Source organism: Notolepis coatsorum, assembly GCF_963971535.1.
Source record: "Notolepis coatsorum genome assembly, chromosome: 13".
Lineage (NCBI taxonomy): Eukaryota > Metazoa > Chordata > Actinopteri > Aulopiformes > Paralepididae > Notolepis > Notolepis coatsorum.
Genome location: NC_140177.1, coordinates 16,245,080 through 16,256,399, shown reverse-complemented (window position 1 = coordinate 16,256,399; position 11,320 = coordinate 16,245,080).

Here is an 11,320-nt window from a genome sequence, read left to right as displayed (position 1 = left end):
CTTATTTAACATCTTCCCTGGAGTTAGACAAGAAGATGCATACCTTTTTTGTCTCTGTGCGTGCATTTTAGCTTTGGGAATAGACGCTCCGTTAGCATAGCTTAGCTTCATCACTGGAAGTGGGGGAGGACAGTAGCCTTACAGTGCCTTACAGTGTATTGCAAGGTCTGACATTGACCAAACTTGATATGCATGACCTTGGTGGGCTCTAGGTCAACTCCTGAAAAGGGGGTCAATGTCAGACTTTGCAATCAAAGTTAGGGGGCTAATAACCCTTGCCATAATTTCAGTGCGCCCCCTAACTTTTGATTGCAAGGTCTGACATTGACCCCCTTTTCAGGAGTTGACCTAGAGCCCACCAAGGTCATGCATATCAAGTTTGGTCAATGTCAGACCTTGCAATACACTGTAAGGCACTGTAAGGCTACTGTCCTCCCCCACTTCCAGTGATGAAGCTAAGCTATGCTAACGGAGCGTCTATTCCCAAAGCTAAAATGCACGCACAGAGACAAAAAAGGTATGCATCTTCTTGTCTAACTACAGGGAAGATGTTAAATAAGCTAATTTCCAAAAAAAGTGGAGTCGTCCTTTAAGCAATCGAAAAAAAACTGTATTGTGTGTTTCATTATATACATAATTATGTTTCAGTCTTCTCATAAAAAAAATATTCGATTTTTGGGTATTTTCCTGCCTTTGGTCCGCTTTGCATTCACATCTCAAATGAACCACAGCAGGGTTCACTTGCAAGAGTGAATGAGCTTTCACACCACCCCAAACCAACCGGACTATCCGAGGAAATGAACCAGGGTTCGATTAAAGCTTATTATAGTTTATCACAGTATCATGAGCATGTCTTTGTCAGTGGACACTGGACATGGGTATGGATGGCTCCATGTGCTGCTGCGTTAAAGTGCCCATCTTCAATACCTATCTGTACTATTTAAAAGCACAGTGCAGGACACACTCAAAGGTTATCGCACCTCGGAGATGGCAGTGGACATGTATGACAGGACAAAGGCCATATATAATGGCCTTTGGATTGAGGAACATACTACCAGCCAAAGGAGGAAGCAGAAAAGGATGGACGAGTATGTAGTTGAGTCATCTTGTGGCACAAGCTCAGACCTCAGCTCAGGAGATCAGCTGAGACAGAGACTGTTCTATCCAGTCGTCGACAGAATGCTGCAAGAGCTTGAGAGCAGGTTCTCATGAGTTGGATAACAACTTATGAGAGGTATACAGGCATGTTATCCAGCCTCAGACCAGTTTCTCTCAGTGGAATTGCTGCAACCCCTCGCCACACATTACAATATCCAACTATTGCCAGAGGAGATCACAGTTACAAAGTGTTTCCTGGTCAGGACAGGCAGAGATGCAGTCCCTACTATCCAAAGTGTCTTTTCCCTCCTGGATGATAAAAATAATAATAATAATGCATTTGATTTATAAGGCGCCTTTCAGGACACTAAAAAAAAAGTCCACAAATCGGTGAATGAAAAAATTATAGGATCAAATGAAAACTACTTACTAAAAATGGATGTTTAAAAGTACTAAAAACCAACATAAAATGCCAAAATCTAACAAACATTCAGCACAGACAATGGGGATGCTGACATCTTAAAAAAAAAAAAAACTAAAAATTTTTTATATATATATTAAAAAAAAATAAAAAATTTAAGCTCTGGGGCTAGGAGAAAAACATCCGGGGCTAAAGCCCCGGAAGCCCAGGGCTAACGACGCCACTGATGCAGCTCCCTTTGTGTGTGTGTGAGCGAGAGAGAGAGAGAAAGAGAGAGAGATAGTTCTCCAACTTGTGTGTGTTTAGACTGCGTTACCCTCTGTTGCAGTGATCTCCTGGTTGTTCCCCACCTAGGTTATCTAACTATCGCGCCACCGCAACTAGAAACTGCTTCTAAGTCCAGTGGCCTGATTAAAAAATTATAATAATAATTTGTATCTGCTCAGGGCAGGCCTTTGACTTTGGCGTCATCCTGGATCCCACCCTCTCATTTGACCCCCATGTCCGCTCCGTCATCAAAACCTCCTACTTTCACCTCTGCAACATCGCCTGCTCACAAACACCCAGCCGCCCGACCACATCACTCCTGTCCTCCACTCTCTTCCCCTGCCCTACGTTCTCTCCTCTCCTGCCCCTCCCACCCCCCACCCCCCTCGGTTTCCCTTACTTACTTCCCGACTGTCTCCCCTACTGGCTCCTGTATTTGTTGTCTGTTACTCATGGTTTTATGTTCTTGAGTATTCATATTGTTCCCTGTTTCCCTGTGGTTCTATGTTTCTCTGTTTCTTTGTTTTTTGCCTATTGTCAGCAACTTTGGGTCATTGAAAAGCGCTATAGAAAATAAATGAATTATTATTATTATTATTATTATTATTATTATTACAGTAGCAGAGGAAGTTACAGGTACAGGTTTCAGTCCACAGTAGAGAGATGGTACAGTACAGTACAGTAGAGATGGTACAGTACAGTAGAGATGGTACAGTACAGTAGAGATGGTACAGTACAGTAGAGATGATACAGTACGGGGAGGCTTGTTTTACCCGTCTTGTGTTTCCAGTACACACCTATACCTGTCTGTGTAGGTGCAGGTGGGAGGAGCTAAGACAATAGAGGCAGGGGTTACTCCTCTGGCTGGCATGCATTTCACATTCCATGTGAGACACAACAACAACCACAACAAAACAACAACACAACACAAAGGAGGGAGTTGAGGTCATGCTGGACTTTTTTTTGTGCATTTGGTTTTGAATTAACCATAGCTGTTTAGTAAAATGATACAGACAACAAACACACACACACACACACACACACCACCACCACACGTACACAATGGAAACCATGATCTGTGTAATAGCTCTCTCTCACACACACACACACGCACGCACGCACGCACGCACGCACGCACGCACGCACGCACGCACGCACACACACACACACACACACACACACACACACACACACACACACACACACACACACACACACACACACACACACACACACACACACACACACACACACACACACACACACACACACACACACACACCTCTGCCGCCGTCAGCCTGTGTGTCCTGTATCTCTCTATACATCCATACTGTGGCTCTACGTTCACTCAACCGGCCACCCAATCCCTGCTGGTTAATTATGCACGCGGAGAAGAGGCCCCCAGCTGAGCGCTGGCTCCATGGGCCTCCTTGGAGCTGCTCCCCAGTGTCTGTCTGCGGGGCCACACTCTGCTCCTCCAGGCTGGGAGCTCTTCTCAGCTCTCGTTCGATACCGGAGGTCCCACAGCAGCTCGGGGACCACATTGTAAGTATCATCTATTTTCTACTCCATTTTGTTTTAGCGGTATTGTTTTGTTTATTGTTCATCCTTTTGACTATTTCTGAATACGGTAATAATGATAATAATCAGATATTGGTCCGACACCAGGCTGAATCAGAAATCGCTCCAGGCTGAATCCGAAATCCCAAACAATGGTGTCAGAAATCAAAGCAAAGTACTTGATTTGTTAGATTTCCCTGATGGAGAAAAAAAATCTTTTTTTTACCACTTTTGTCCAATGAGTCTAAACTGTTCAGTGAAAGTGCCGGATTTAATACAACACTGTGGCATGAAATGACTGGTACCACAAACAATGCCTGTGTGTGATGTCACAAATGGAAAATATCTGAATGATAACGTAAAACTTTTCCAATATAGTTTATTGATGATGTCTTAAAACAACTTGTGTTGTGGCCTGATGTGCCTGACGTCTCTGCTTGATGCACTGACACCAGTGTTATGTGTACAATACAGTCTATGTGTAATGTACAGTTTCTTCCCCTTCGAATGTATATATTTTTCTTTTAAGATCTCTTTCTCTTAAACAGTACTGTATGTCATGTACAGTATGTCATAAATGTCTTGATGAATTGAAAATGGGGGACCCTGATGTAAACGAGACAAAAGTCTTTCTCTGGTCTGCATCCCCTTAACAATTGTTTGTATTGAGCCGTACTGTATTGTACCCATTCTGCAATCTGTTAAATAAAGTTTTCAATCAATCAATCAATCAATCAATCAATCAATCAATCAATCAATGTGTCTGTCTGACATGTCAACGTTGTGTGTCTGTCTGACAAGTTGGTCCTATGTGTCTGTCTGTCTGACGTGTCTCTCTGTCTGTCTGATGTGTCTCTCTGTCTGTCTGATGTGTCTGTCTGCCTGTCTGATGTGTCTGTCTGCCTGACGTGTCTCTCTGTCTGTCTGATGTGTCTCTCTGTCTGTCTGACGTGTCTGTCTGTCTGACGTGTCTCTCTGTCTGTCTGATGTGTCTCTCTGTCTGTCTGACGTGTCTGTCTGTCTGACGTGTCTGTCTGTATGTCTATCTGTCTGTCTGTCTGACGTGTCTCTCTGTCTGACGTGTCTGTCTGTATGTCTGTCTCTCTGTCTGTCTGACGTGTCTGTCTGTCTGACGTGTCTGTCTGACATGTCTGTCTGTCTGTCTGACGTGTCTCTCTGTCTGTCTGACGTGTCTGTCTGTCTGATGTGTCTGTCTGACGTGTCTGTCTGTCTGACGTGTCTGTCTGTCTGACGTGTCTGACGTGTCTGTCTGTCTGCCTGTCTGTCTGTCTGTCTGTCTGTCTGTCTGACGTGTCTGTCTGTCTGTCTGTCTGTCTGTCTGTCTGTCTGTCTGTCTGTCTGTCTGTCTGTCTGTCTGTCTGTCTGTCTGTCTGTCTGTCTGTCTGACGTGTCTGTCTGTCTGTCTGACGTGTCTCTCTGTCTGTCTGATGTGTCTCTCTGTCTGTCTGACGTGTCTGTCTGTCTGACGTGTCTGTCTGTATGTCTATCTGTCTGTATGTCTGTCTGTCTGTCTGTCTGACGTGTCTCTCTGTCTGTCTGACGTGTCTGTCTGTCTGACGTGTCTGTCTGACATGTCTGTCTGTCTGTCTGACGTGTCTCTCTGTCTGTCTGACGTGTCTGTCTGTCTGATGTGTCTGTCTGACGTGTCTGTCTGCCTGACGTGTCTGTCTGTCTGACGTGTCTGTCTGTCTGACGTGTCTGACGTGTCTGTCTGTCTGCCTGTCTGTCTGTCTGTCTGTCTGTCTGTCTGACGTGTCTGTCTGTCTGTCTGTCTGTCTGTCTGTCTGTCTGTCTGTCTGTCTGTCTGTCTGTCTGTCTGTCTGTCTGTCTGTCTGTCTGTCTGTCTGTCTGTCTGTCTGTCTGTCTGTCTGTCTGTCTGTCTGTCTGTCTGTCTGTCTGATGTGTCTGTCTGTCTGTCTGTCTGTCTATCTGTCTGCCTGGTTTCTCTTGGATCTCTTCCCTTGGAAGTCACTGGACGCTCTTCTGTTGTAATCCGACTCCACAAGCGATTTCCGACAGCTTATCATAATTACCCGTATAGCGTTCAGGCATTAATAGCATGGAGTGTGTAAATGGAATGCAGAGTCATTACCTGCAGCAGGGTGTCAGGTCTCACCTGCACCCAGCGGGGGGGGGGGGGGGGGCGCTACACCCCGGGCCGTCTCCGAACTTAACACGCTCTGCTGGACGGGGACAAGGCTGTGTTGTTCCTGTCAAAAAGTATAGTAGGGCACCCAAGTGGCGTCCCATGTAACGCGCTGCGTCGCGAAGCGGCCGACCCGGGTTCGATTCCCGGACCCGCCGTCCTTTGCCGAATGTCTCCCCACCGCTCTGTCTCCCGTTCTTCCTCTCTCTCTCCCTCTACCGTAGTACAAACAAATACAAATCTACCAAAAACATAATAAAAAAATAAATAAAAAAAGTATAGTAGTAGTCTGTTGTTCCTGTCCAACAGTATAGTAGTAGTAGCTTGTTGTTCCTGTCCAGCAGTATAGTAGTAGTAGCTTGTTGTTCCTGTCCAGCAGTATAGTAGTAGCTTGTTGTTCCTGTCCAGCAGTATAGTAGTAGTCTGTTGTTCCTGTCCAGCAGTATAGTAGTAGCTTGTTGTTCCTGTCCAGCAGTATAGTAGTAGTAGCTTGTTGTTCCTGTCCAGCAGTATAGTAGTAGCTTGTTGTTCCTGTCCAGCAGTATAGTAGTAGTAGCTTGTTGTTCCTGTCCAGCAGTATAGTAGTAGCTTGTTGTTCCTGCCCAGCAGTATAGTAGTAGTAACTTGTTGTTCCTGTCCAGCAGTATAGTAGTAGCTTGTTGTTCCTGTCCAGCAGTATAGTAGTAGTAGCTTGTTGTTCCTGTCCAGCAGTATAGTAGTAGTAGCTTGTTGTTCCTGTCCAGCAGTATAGTAGTAGTCTGTTGTTCCTGTCCAGTAGTATAGTAGTAGTCTGTTGTTCCTGTCCAGCAGTATAGTAGTAGTAGCTTGTTGTTCCTGTCCAGCAGTATAGTAGTAGTAGCTTGTTGTTCCTGTCCAGCAGTATAGTAGTAGTAGCTTGTTGTTCCTGTCCAACAGTATAGTAGTAGTAACTTGTTGTTCCTGTCCAGCAGTATAGTAGTAGTAGCTTGTTGTTCCTGTCCAACAGTATAGTAGTAGTAACTTGTTGTTCCTGTCCAGCAGTATAGTAGTAGTAGCTTGTTGTTCCTGTCCAGCAGTATAGTAGTAGTAGCTTGTTGTTCCTGTCCAGCAGTATAGTAGTAGTCTGTTGTTCCTGTCCAGCAGTATAGTAGTAGTAGCTTGTTGTTCCTGTCCAGCAGTATAGTAGTAGTAGCTTGCTGTTCCTGTCCAGCAGTATAGTAGTAGTAGCTTGTTGTTCCTGTCCAGTAGTATAGTAGTAGTCTGTTGTTCCTGTCCAGCAGTATAGTAGTAGCTTGTTGTTCCTGTCCAGCAGTATAGTAGTAGTAGCTTGTTGTTCCTGTCCAGTAGTATAGTAGTAGTCTGTTGTTCCTGTCCAGCAGTATAGTAGTAGTAACTTGTTGTTCCTGTCCAGCAGTATAGTAGTAGTAGCTTGTTGTTCCTGTCCAGCAGTATAGTAGTAGTCTGTTGTTCCTGTCCAGCAGTATAGTAGTAGTAACTTGTTGTTCCTGTCCAGCAGTATAGTAGTAGTAGCTTGTTGTTCCTGTCCAGCAGTATAGTAGTAGTAGCTTGTTGTTCCTGTCCAGCAGTATAGTAGTAGTCTGTTGTTCCTGTCCAACAGTATAGTAGTAGTAGCTTGTTGTTCCTGTCCAGCAGTATAGTAGTAGTAGCTTGTTGTTCCTGTCCAGCAGTATAGTAGTAGTAGCTTGCTGTTCCTGTCCAGCAGTATAGTAGTAGTAGCTTGTTGTTCCTGTCCAGTAGTATAGTAGTAGTCTGTTGTTCCTGTCCAGCAGTATAGTAGTAGTAGCTTGTTGTTCCTGTCCAGCAGTATAGTAGTAGTAACTTGTTGTTCCTGTCCAGCAGTATAGTAACAGAACGTAGACCAATCTCAGTCACTCTTATTGTCTGGGACCAAATTCGGTCACGCCCCATTTTGTGCGACATCCAGGCTTTTTTTTACCGTCAGCGTTTGGGAATTTCATGTCGACAGGTAGATGAAGTGAAATTATACTTATTTTAGAATATATTTATAAAATTTCATGAGTATTCATCTTATTTAGTCGTCTAAAGACTATTAGATATGAACCTATGTACCCGTAAAAAGTGGGAATCTCTAGAATGTGTTTTGGGCGACGGTGTTTACCGGAAGTGCGGGTAGCCTCTCAAGTTGACGTTATACTATGTACACAACACTTTCTGTTGTCAGTAGATGGCAGCATTTTAGGTCGTCCTCGGACGGGCCCCCCATCGGTGCTTCCAGTCATCCCGATCCTCCATGCATCTGGCTAGCTCGCCGGTGCATTCTGTTCCCACATCTCTCCTGAGTACGTCCACGTAGGTTAATGTGGGACGTCCTCGTGATCGATGCCCGTGTGTTGGTTCCCACAGCACAAGTTTGCTGGTTGGCATCTCATGATGTCTCTGGCAGTGACCTGCCAGCCTCATTCTCCTGACTGCCACTTTCTCGCTCACCCTTAGCACCCCCCCCCCCCCCAATACAAGCATTGGTTTAAAATTAAAAGGTGAAAATGTGAAAACTACCAAATGAATCTGTTGTTCCTGTCCAGCAGTATAGTAGTAGTCTGTTGTTCATGTCCAGCAGTATAGTAGTAGTAGTCTGTTGTTCCTGTCCAACCAGGGAGCGAAATTAACTTTTTGACTCACCGGCCAGTGGCGGGTAGATGGTAAGAGTCTACCCGCCAAGCATATTTCTTACCTGCCAAAATTTGTTTGATTAAAAAAAATATATATATATATTTTATATAAAAAAAATTTTTTTAAATAAAATATATATTATATAATCATACTTGTAGTTGTATTATCTGCGAGACATCGCCACCAAAGTCAAAATGCTTGCTATCTGCAAACAGCTCCACTGTCTGTGTGTATACTTGAGTAGCCTCCAGCTCCAGCAAGGATTCTCCGGCCCTGCAGCTAGACCCTATATTCAGCTAGACCCTACATTCAGCATGCAAGGATTCTCCGGCGATGCAGCTGGACCCATTTATAACGTTACGGTTATGTTGTCAAATCACATTCAACATGCCCTCAGCTAGAATACGCATTCAATCAATGTTATAAGACATTGATATCAGGAGCTATCTGTAGCTACTGCTAGCCCGGTAGATAACGTTAAGACAATTTAGTTTACTGGGACAGATCGATCTAGCGTTAGCTAACGCGAGCTAGCTAACGAGGGAACGGAGGTTTTATGCACTCGAGTAGACTATTGCTGGAGCATTTGTTGATATCAGTAGCTAGCCAGCTAGATACCGTTAGACAATGCGTTAGCACTAGAGCTGCGGGCGAGCTGCTACCATTCTGAGAGCTTAACGTTAGCAGTGGCACTAGAGCTGCGGGCCGCTCTGTGTTGATACGAGCAGAAGCCAATAGTATCCCGCTGCAGGGGGCTGGCCCGGCTGGGCGGATATGACTCGTTGCCACGTTTTTTTTCAAAATAAGAATATCATACGAACCGAATGCTGCTAACTGCCGGAGCCATCGATATTATGACTCTAGCTGCGCTTGGGCCGGAAATGAGACCCGCACAGATCTTCAAAATAAGAGTATCATTATGAACTACACGTCTACACGCCACACGGCGGGCAGGGCTCTCAGTGGCAAGCGCCAAAGGTAAAAACTGAGCGCCCCTGGCGGGCGGCAGGCTTTAATTTCGCCCCCTGTGTCCAACAGTATAGTAGTAGTAGTCTGTTGTTCCTGTCCAGAAGTATAGTAGTAGTCTGTTGTTCCTGTCCAGAAGTATAGTAGTAGTCTGTTGTTCCTGTCCAACAGTATAGTAGTAGTCTGTTGTTCCTGTCCAGCAGTATAGTAGTAGTAGTCTGTTGTTCCTGTCCAGCAGTATAGTAGTAGTCTGTTGTTCCTGTCCAACAGTATAGTAGTAGTCTGTTGTTCCTGTCCAGCAGTATAGTAGTAGTCTGTTGTTCCTGTCCAACAGTATAGTAGTAGTCTGTTGTTCCTGTCCAGCAGTATAGTAGTAGTCTGTTGTTCCTGTCCAGCAGTATAGTAGTAGTAGTCTGTTGTTCCTGTCCAGCAGTATAGTAGTAGTCTGTTGTTCCTGTCCAACAGTAAAGTAGTAGTCTGTTGTTCCTGTCCAGCAGTATAGTAGTAGTCTGTTGTTCCTGTTTAACAGTATAGTAGTAGTAGTCTGTTGTTCCTGTCCAGCAGTATAGTAGTAGTCTGTTGTTCCTGTTTAACAGTATAGTAGTAGTAGTCTGTTGTTCCTGTCCAGCAGTATAGTAGTAGTAGTCTGTTGTTCCTGTCCAGCAGTACAGTAGTAGTCTGTTGTTCCTGTCCAGCAGTATAGTAGTAGTCTGTTGTTCCTGTCCAACAGTATAGTAGTAGTCTGTTGTTCCTGTCCAACAGTATAGTAGTAGTCTGTTGTTCCTGTCCAGCAGTATAGTAGTAGTCTGTTGTTCCTGTCCAGCAGTATAGTAGTAGTCTGTTGTTCCTGTCCAGCAGTACAGTAGTAGTCTGTTGTCCATGTCCAGCAGTACAGTAGTAGTAGCAGAGATGGTCTATGAGCAGCAGCACTAATGCAGACAAGCTAATGGCTGTGATTGTACAGTGTGTGTGTGTGTGTGTGTGTTAAGGCTGAGCCCGAACGTTCGAACGTTCGTTCGTTACGCTGACATTCGGACTTTAATTAATAGGTTCGAACGTTCGGTGAAAAAAGAATAAAGGATGCGCACGGGGTTGAGGTGATGTGAAGCGGCGCGTCCCCCGAGGCGCTCGGCTCAACCAGTATGGTCTGCCGGGCTGCAGCGGGATACTATTTCTCAACCAGAGCTCTATTTTGATTGACAGGCGATTCTGCCAATTACGTCACACCGCTTGCACCCGCCTCTGCTGTTACCACCAATCGGCAAGCGTTTATTCGTTTTTTACTTCAGGCAATGCCGCCATTGATCTGCTTGCGAGAAGCCTCAACAGACTTACCGTAGCTACCGGGGAGCCGTAGTTAGCTCCCCGCCGAGGAAGTAATCGGTAACAAGGTTTCCGTAGGTGAACCTGCAGAAGGATCATTAATGAATACCAGCCTTTTTCGGCCACGGAGCGCGAGCTTCATGGCGGGAGGTGGTTGCGTTGGAAACAACAGCAGGCGCACGCCTCGGCTCCTCAACAGACCCGTCCACCGTCTACCTCGGAACGGTGGTAGGGCGGACGGGCGGCAGGCGTGTTGGGAGCCCGTCCGCCCTACCACTGTTCCGAGGTAGACGGTGGACGGGTCTGTTGAGGAGCCGAGGCGTGCGCCTCTCCTCCCGGCTCCCCTCTCCCCTCTCCCCTCCCCGACGAACCAAGAGTGAATACCTGTTATTGAACGTGTAACACTAACTATATAACGTTAATGCCACAAAACGAATGCCTTTGTTTATCTAGCCCCTTACGTGACTGCAAGGGCTATTGTTTATCATAAGTAGTAACTTTGATGCAGTAGCTTGTTTATTTTCTTCTGAGTGCTTTGTTTAATTACATGTTTACATGAACAGCCACCACTGTAAACAACATGTTTTTCACCAATAGACTATGCAATGCCGCCCTCCGTAGGATCTATAATAATACAATAAAAAAAATATATATATTATTTAAAAAAATGAAAAAAAAAATTTAATTAAAACAAAAATTTGATAAACCCTGGCGAACGTTCGAACCCTAAAAACAGGGTTCGGGGACAGCCTTAGTGTGTGTGTGTGTGTGTGTGTGTGTGTGTGTGTGTGTGTGTGTGTGTGTGTGTGTGTGTGTGTGTGTGTGTGTGTGTGTGTGTGTGCGTGTGCGTGTGTGTGTGTCTGTCTGTCTGTCTGTCTGTCTGTGTC